The sequence below is a fragment of the Alexandromys fortis genome, unplaced genomic scaffold, assembly GCF_014885135.2.
Source record: "Alexandromys fortis isolate MF-2015 unplaced genomic scaffold, M_Fortis_MF-2015_v1.1 scaffold_267, whole genome shotgun sequence".
In the NCBI taxonomy this organism is placed as follows: domain Eukaryota; kingdom Metazoa; phylum Chordata; class Mammalia; order Rodentia; family Cricetidae; genus Alexandromys; species Alexandromys fortis.
In genome coordinates, this window is record NW_026068157.1 from 378,340 (window position 1) to 388,147 (window position 9,808).

Sequence of the window (9,808 nt, forward strand, 5' to 3'; positions counted from 1 at the left end):
GCCATCACATATAATCATGTCTACAAAAATATTTATAGCAATTATTTTTTAATGTGTTTAGGGCAGGGTGATATGAAAATATTTATTTCATAGGAGGATTCCTGTTGAGGTACTTGTACTTTTTTTTTGTAATGAAAGTAAAGTACAATGAACACAACATAGAAATATTAAGTAAGAGTTGCATCCATTTTTAACTGTGGGATATAAAATTTAACTATAGCAATAAATGTTATAGATATTGACAGATATTAAAATATTGTCATTCAAAGATGCAATGGGTACTTGACATACAGCCCGATAATAATTGACATATCTATTTATTTCAATAGCAATTTATGGGTTGGGAATGGTGACACATGCCTTTAACCACAGCAAATTTTAGGAAGATGTCAGAAGATCCCTTTGAGTTTGAGGCTATCCTGCTCAACAATACAAGTTTCAGGACAACGCAGACTATGAAAATGACCCTGTCTCAAAACTAAATGAATAAAAAGTAAGTTCTGGGAAAATGGACATCTCTGTCTGGAGGAGGTTGAAATAATAAAGACTTTGACCCAAATGAAATCAGGTCATATTCAAACGGTTAGTCAAATGCCCATGGACTTGAAACCTGGATATTAAAATATCGGTTTACCACTTGTTCCTCTTTTCATAACCCTGAACTTTTAGCACTCTAAGAAGGATGGTAAGTTTTCACAATGCCACTCTGTACAGGCATTTCAAAGAAATAAAAAGAAAATTCTGCATCCACATAGAGCAGAATTGGAAAGCAGAATTTAAGATATAAATATGCCTCCCACAACTCACAAATTGCTCTTGTAACTAAATTCTGGGAGATATTTTACATTCCAGTGAACAGTCTTTATGCTTCCCAAAAAAAAAAAAAGATGAATTCTGAGAAACGAAAACATTTTCAGATACCAGGATGCCACCTTTCTGGGAACAATCATACTGTCGCTGTACTACAAAAAATTTTATCTAAAAGATTGAAAACCTGCTTGGAAATCAGGAGAACCTGACAACTGAAGTGAGGAGACATTGCAATCAGGAGAAGATAAATGAGGACATATTTATTACTTTAACATTATAGACCCACAGGGATCAGGAATGTGGTGATGCTGAAATTGACCAGAAAGTATTAGGAAAATTACTTTTAGAAATTGCTTGATTTCTAATTACTGAAGATGATAAAACACTTTTAAGAAATCCAAAGAGTGAGAAAAGTCTTCTTTGGAGAAAGAAAAGCATGACTCTGTGTGCAAAAAAAATGCAACTAACAAAAGTCTAAAAGTCAGAAGACAATAATGAACAAAATTTTCTCAGATTGATAGAACAACCCAAATATAACCATCTATACTAATGGATCCTAAGCATCTAGATGACAGCCATTTTACAATCCAGCATAATGTTACTCTTTATTTCTCAAAAGCAGAGTTCTCATAAAGGTTTCCATAGCAAGTAGTAATAAAAATATTAGCCCTGTAAATGGTCTTGCTGTAGCAAATATTACTAAATGATACAAAATGCACTCCTCATTAGCTACATTCCTTCTAGCTGCCGTTCTTGGAGTTACTCTTGAGTATTTTCACAAGTATAAACAAATTCAGATGGTTTTAAAAAGAGACTTCTGAATTGCAGTGCTGAGGAAGACACAAAATACACAAAATCCCATAGACTAATAATACATCAAAATATACAATAGTTGTTGATTTAGAATGCTATTTATAAAATCCTTGAAGAAGTAAAATGTTCTCCAACATCTGAAATGCTTACTATGAGAACTGATCCCTTCAATAATGCAGCAGAGGTCTGTTTTTGAATTGTTAGTTAATGGGAACTTTTGAGATTCTTACAGCATTGGGTTTGTTCTACTTACTGTGTTGTAAGATGTGCTCTCCTTGTTAAATTTCCATGGAATGTATTGTTATGACCCTTGTTTCTTCAGTTGAAACAGTCTGTTAAAAACAAAGGAAAGTAATGAAGGAATAAAGAAAGGAAGAAGGAAGGAAAGAAATGAAAGAAGGAATTGAATTTGGGTTGAGGTTTTTGGTTAAATGGCAGCTGGTGTCTGCACACAACCCTCATGGAATCAAAATTTGAGAACAAATTCTCAACAAAAACTTTTCTATTCTTGTGAACTGTGACAATGATTGAGATTTGTGTTCACCAAAGTTGTCAGAACATCAGGAGCATCTTCATTATTAGCAAATTCACTACTCTAATTGTTGGTCATTTGTGTCCTGAATATAACATGATTTGGTATACATACTTTCCACAGGGCTCACAAAAAAAGTAAACTTTCCTGGAATATTTTTAATATTCTGCCTATCTGGAGTTGTACTTAATAAGAGGCCACAAACTTTCCCAGAAAGATGATGCTGGTGGTCCCTATTGCCACACATGTGAGCATGAAAAAAAAAAACAGTTTTAGACAAGATGCTTAACCTGAAGAGTTGCTGTAGCATGTAAAATTCCTTGAAGGACAAGGACTAAGACATTGCTGGACTATGTGCTTTAGATTTGAGTTTTGAGTATCAAGCTGCATTAAGTGTGGTGTGGTAAAGAAGAAATGGGAAAGGAAGGAAACAGTGACTAACGCCACCAAAGTGTGGGACCATTCTTGAGCACAGATCTGCGAGGTCACTCTACTCAATCCTGGAAATGATAGTTTGTCTTTTCAGCCATAGGGTCCTGCACAAGAAGTTACCTTGTGTTCATACTGGTCTCATCCAGTGAAATACCATTCTGACTTTTATATGTTCACTTTATTTTATTTTGTTAAGAGTTAAATTCATAATAAAAATTTAATTTTATAGTTTTGTTTATTTTATTGTATACATACTGATCTGTGTTATTGCAGTTCTATAATCTTTTATACCTGATCATATAACATGTTGTGTATAACACAGACATAAGTCAAAGACCGGTACTCAGGTTCCACTGATTTCTTTCTTAACTCAACAGTGACCACATTCTTATTAGACTCATTGAACTCGACAACAAAAGCTCCCTCTCATATGTCCAGCTTCCTTAATTATGCCTGGCCATCATCTATGATGTCACTTATTGTCACAAATATATCATCCATAAATAACAATAAGTATCTAGTAACAGTTAGACCCTGTGAATCAGGTACTTATTTATTTCATAATGACTTATATTCAACCTTTGCTAGAAGGGAAGTGGTAAATTTCATTCCTCAGTTTCTCTGCTTCCAAAGCTATCACCCTGATCATAGAACCATTTGTAGTGGCCTCATGGTCCAGTCTATGAGAAACTAATTCCTTTCTTATTCTAAAGTCACCCAATGTAGGCAGTTCAGATATAGATTGTATCCTAATTTCTCTAATATTCTCTACTGACAAGGATTCTATTTCCAAACTCAAACCTAGATCTTTTGTATTTTGTGGATTACAAGTTAGACTACACTGCTGTTTTCTATGGGTTTTTTTTTCAGTATTCTCTCCTCTTATAACCTTGAAGTTTTAAAAAATAGCAGGTGCAACTAGGTACTAGTTAGCATGTGTTTAGATGCCCAACAGCCATAATAATTTATGAGTACAGCTATCCTGTTGGGTTGCCACCATTTTTTAATTTTATAACTGTCTCTTGTGGATAATAACATTATTTACATGTGAATACTTGATCTTAGAAACACAAAGGGTAAGTGGCTCTTTAAACCAAAAACTGTGTGTGCCAGTGTGGATACCGGAAGGTCTTGCCCATGCGTAGTGGTTTGCAAACACAGTCACCTGAGTACATGATTATGAAGCAATGAGATTCATTCATAAAACCCTCCAGTCTTAAGCACAGTTTGTTTTCTTCACTTGACATTCTGCTGAATTTGTTGATATTTATTGTATGCTTTTGGTTGAAAAAGCTTTCATTTTGTGTGATAAAAGAAAGCTACATAGTAAAGAACACTTGCAGGTGTTGGAGAGAAGCTGGGTCAGTTCCCAGCACCCACATGGTGGCACATAACTGTCTTAACTCTAGTTCAAGGAGGATCTGACTACCGATCCTTTTTTTCTGAAGGTGTTGGTGAATCATACTATACATATGTTCATGCAGTAAAATATTCAGACACACACAAAAAATGACAAATAAAGAAATCTGTTTAAAAGATTTAAAAGTTAAAACTAAAAGTTTTCATTTTAAAATAAAGATATGTTCATAGGCAATTATCAAATGCAAATAAGGCTTTTTGAGCTTTTACTAAAATGCAGAGCCCTCAAATTATGGTCTGTCATGATATAAACGGGTCCATTTCCCAGTTTAATTTCACATCACATGAAGGACCTGATAATTATGATGCCATCAAAATATGCTTTGTTTGCATAGTAGTGTTAAAAGTTATAGTTGATGTGGTATCCCCCTCTGTATGCTGTGAATAGCATTGGTTAATAAAGGAACTATTTTGAGTCTATAGTAGGGCTACAGGGGAGCAGAATTAGGTGGGGAAAACTAAAGGGAATGCAGTGAGCAAGAGGGCAGAGTCAGAGAGAAAACATGTAGCCCCACTGGAGACAGATGCTAGAATTTTAGCAGGTAGTCACAGCCAAGTGATGATACACAGATTAATAGAAATGGTTTAAATTAATATATAAGAGTTAGCCAATAAGAATCTATAGATAATGGGCCAAACAGTGATTTAATCAATATATTTTGTGTGTGATTATTTTGGTTCTGGGCGGCCAGAAAGAACAAGTGGCCTTCTCATTACATATAGTTGTAACTATAGGTAAATTACTAATACCATTACTACGTAAATTTGCATCATGAAGCACTGATGTATGCTGAAATTGCATGTGAACAAGATTAAGTTAGTTTAATATTTAAAGTTCTGCATACACTTACTACTTTTTATTTTGATGACTTTAATAAAATTAATAATGCATTTAATTAAATATATTGTATGTGAGATATGTAAAAATGAAACTTAAGAATGTGAAATACTATAATACTATCAAAACTAAAGAACTTAGTGTGGATACACATAGCTGATGAATAGTGAGTGCCGTGCCCTGCTATGCAAAAAGCCCTGTGTTATAGCAACTATGATAATCAGTAAGATATGGCCTTCCATCAATTTGTACATATCATAGATTATTTTAGAAATAGAGGAGATAAATTAAGCTTAAGTAAAAGAGGTAGGTTTCAAGCCACTCATTTTACAAGTGCTCATTTAATAGAGACTTAGATACTGCCTCTCAAATTATAAAACCTAGTATTACATACTAATACCTTGTACTCCAGAAAAAAATATGTATATATATATATACATATATATGTATTCTGTGGCTGTATGCTTCCTATATTTCCATGCAATATTTACTATCATCATGTAACCATAATAATTATAACAATCATACTGCAAAACATAATCCTACTACAACTGTAATAATCATAAGGCAAATACAGTCTACAATCAGATATGATAGGTGAATGATCACATTGACTTTTTACCTCAATCCTTTAGGACCTTCAGAGACACACTGCATTATCCTGGTATTACGCACAGTCACCCACTGTCAGAGATTTATATTATAGTAAGAACCAAAACCCTCTCTGAGGAGTGAATGGCCTCTCTGAGGAGAGAAGGTGAGGAGAGTGGAATGATGGGAGGAAAGGGCACTGGGTCTGTATGAAAAGGAAGACTACTTTAGAAATAAAATTAAAAAATAAACTATAAACCTAGCAGGGACTCACACAAGGTTATAGATACTTCTTTCTTTCTCATTCACCTCATAGCTCTGGAATTATTCTCACAAGTTCTCTGTCTGTCCCACAGATCTGTTTCTACCCAGGATACCAATTACTAGACCCCAACAACTATGAAGGTCTCTCTTCTTTGCTGTCTCTGCTGTTCAGACTGAAATACAATGTACGCACCTGGCTTCTTGTCTCTGCAGGGTGATGTGTTTATAGGGCTGATCCAGACTCATATATAAGCAACCATGAGTGAGAGAGTCACTTGAGGTTGTTGACTCTGACCTCAACTCCCTGCACAGCTGCAATCTTCATTTCACCTGCAGTGGCAATGACAATGCTCTCATTGGGAGACAAAACTGCTTCTCAAATTTTCCAGTTACCAATTAACAAAGATAATTAAGAGTTTCTTGTGAATATCTCCAAATCAACAAGGTAAGATCCATTGAGTTTTCATGATCCCTCTAGGCTCAGCAGAGTCCTGTGGAAGGGTTTAGAAAGTTTGAGGTCAGATGTGAGAAAGTTAGAAAAGTCTCTGTGTCCCATTGGGCTCCATGGTTTAATAACTTCTTCTAAGACAGAACAACTTAGTCCTTTTTATGATTTACATAATTATGTAAACATAATTAAATGTTTCTTTGAGTATATTATTGATGCATGTATGTTCAAGTCAAGTCTATCTACCACTATCTCCTTTTCACTTCCTTTCTTTCCCTTACTCCAATTCCCTTCAAATTTTATGTTCTTCTTTATGAAAGAAAGAAAGAATGAAAGAAAGAAAAAAGGAAGAAGAGAGTCTGCTAAATGGTGCTAGCGTGTGCATAGTGGAGACACATCTATGAAGGCAGAAATAGCCTCTCTCTTAAGACCTGAGTCCTTAAAAAACCTAATACTTCCTGTCACAGAATTCAGAAGTGACCAACATCTTTTAATCTAGAAGTGGGCTTCGATGCTTCTAATCTGCTGGAGTTTTGTCTGTTTTGAGTTCTTTGTCTTGATCTTGAGTGGGTTTTGTGTACTGATGTAATAAGTGAATTCACAAGTGCAAAGGTTCTCTTCTTCTTGAAAAAGAAACCTGTTTCTTTGTAATCATTTTCCTCCTCTAGTTCTTACACACTTTCTGCCACTTCTTCCATAATGACCCCTAAGTCTTGGAAATAAAAGGAATGATATACATACTCCAATTTTCCCTGGCCATCTACAGTTTATTTTTTTTTTACTTTTTTATTGAAAATTTCCACCTCCTCACCTCCTCCCAATTTCCTCCTTTCCCCCTCCCCCTCCCTCTACATTCCAAGGAGCAGTCAGGGTTCCCTAACCTATGGGAAGTCCAAGGACCTCCCTGTTCCCCGCAGGTACTGAAAGATGAGCATCCAAACAGACTAGGCTCCCGCAAACCCGTCCATGTAGTAGAATCAAAACCCAGTGCCATTGACCTTGGCTTCTCAGTCAGCCTCCACCGTCAGCCACATTCATAGAGTCCAGTTTGATCACATGCTCCATCAGTTCCAGTCCAACTGGCCTTGGTGATCTTCCATTAGACCAGTTCACCATCTCAGAGGGTGGACGCACCCCTCGTGGTCCTGACTTCCTTGCTCATGTTCTCTCTCCTTCTGCTCCTCATTCGGACCTTGGGAGCTCAGTCCAGTGCTCCAATGTGGATCTCTGTCTCTATCTCCATCCATCGCCAGATAAAGGTTCTATGGTGATATTCAAAATATTCATCAGTGTGGCTATAGGATAAGGCCAGTTCAGGCACCCTCTCCTCTGCTGCCCAAGGAACTCCTTGGACACCTGGGAACCCATTTAGAGTCAAGTCTCTTGCCAACCCTAAAATGGCTCCCTTCATTAAGATATCTACTTCCCTGCTCCCACATCCACCCCTCCTCCATCCCAACCGTCCCATTCCCCCAAGCTTTCCCCAACCTCCTTCTCCCTTCTCTCTCTCCATTTTTCTTTATCCCCACCCCTCACCCATCCCTGTGCTCCCAACCCATGTCCGGCAATCTTGTCTACTTCCAATATCCAGGAGGATAACTATATGGTTTTTATATTCACCTTCTTATTTAGCTTCTCTAGATCACGAATGATAGGCTCAATATCCTTTGTTTATGGCTAGAATCCACTTTAATTGAGTAAATACCATGATCATCTTTTTGGGTCTAGGTTATCTCACAGTTTTCAGCAACTGAATGAGTGTGGACTTCTGTATTAATCACCATTCACTGCAAAAATAAGCTTCTCTCATGAGGCTTGAGGGATAGTCTAATCTCCCAGTGTAAAAATAAGAACTATTGGGCAGTTTATTGCTATGTCCATTTAGCTGAGTTAATAGTAGATTCTTCCCCAAGGTTTATATACTCTGAAGCCTATAGAATTGTCCCTGATACTTTTACCAAAAACTGACACCATCATGTCAGCTGAGCCTTTATTTCAATCATGAAGAAATTATTACATTCATGATATTGATCAAATATTAATCCAAGCATATTGTTGTTATAACTTTCATAATTAATACTGGGGTATTAATAGTAATGATTACCTCTATCAATGTGAATATTATACAGTATAGATGGAGTTTCTACTTTGATTTCTTCATGTTCTTTGCCTGAAGGATTATGGTATCTTTAGCAACAGTGTCTTACCATCTAGGAACTATAGATCTGTAAACATTACAGGCTACTGACATTGCTGTTGTTTGGTCTCAATTTATTATTTAACTTTTAAGCTCACAGTCTGCCCATTTTAGAGTACTTGACGAGGAACATTTCCAACTAATCTTAGAAAAACATCTAAAAATATCATAAAAAGAGAAAACATGATATCACAATTAGCACTTGAGATCACTAGAACACAGTAAAATACAACACAAATTAACTTTATAATAATGGGATAAAATATTCTGAGAAGATGAAAGAATTTTGACCTTGTAGAACAAATTCTTAATTTTAAGAAATATTCATTACAGTTTAAATTTAAATACAATCACATCAATTCGCCTTCTCATTCTTCCCTCCATTCCTTCTCATATATTCCATCATCACTTTTAAATGCTTGGCATTCCCCCAAGCTCCCCCCAATCTCCCCTTCTCAAATTAAATGCTTGGCATCTATTTTTATAACTATAGTCACTTCTTATACACACAGTCACAGACACATATATGAATGTTTTCAATATGTAATTGCAGCCTGTTTTGTTCATTTATTGCAACCCGTATGTATAAAATTTCAATGCTGTTGATTTGGTTTGGATGACTATTTGGGAATTTGGTCCCTTTGGAAGAATATTTCTCCCAATATCATAATTCTTTTGTTGACTGTAGTTCTCTGTGGTTGAGTTCTCAAGAAATTCAACCTTTCCAAGATTACATATCTAATAACCTTCTTTGTTCAGGTTTTATTTAGGAAGCCACATTGATTAGGATTCATGGACATAGCCTTTCTGACGTTTGTAGGAAATTTATTTTCATAGCAACCTGCTTTTTATTCTGGTTCTTGCAATCTTTCCAAGTCCACATCCACTATGATCCCTGAGCTTTTAGTGCAATTATGTTTAGACATATTTGATGGGGCTGAGCACCACATGGACTCTTGTTCTCAGCAGTTTGGTTTATTTTTGTTGTCTGTAATGGTCTACATCTCTTGTCAGCCATATTTCTTGGACAAGGGGCAAGAACTATACTTCCCTGTAGTTAAATATTTATAATGTGGTTAGGAATCATGCCAGATCAGTAATATGTCAGTAGTATATTATCCTGTAAATCCATGACATCACGTGGTTTTTTTAATTTTGGTTTTTGAGTAGGTTTCTAGCATCAGACATTTAACCCTGTCTAAAAGAGAAACATTTCCAAACTCTTTTTATACAGCTATTATTTATTGTTTTGATATTTTTATTGATATTTATTGAACTATACGTTTTTCTCTGCTCTCCTACCTTCCTCTCATCCCCTTCAATCCTCCCCCAAGGTCCCTATGCTCCCAATTTTCTCAGGAGATCTTGTCTTTTTCTTCTTCCCATGTAGATTAGATCTATGTAAGTCTCTCTTAGTGTTCTCATTGTTGTCTAAGTTGTCTAGGATTGTGGTTTGTAGGCTGG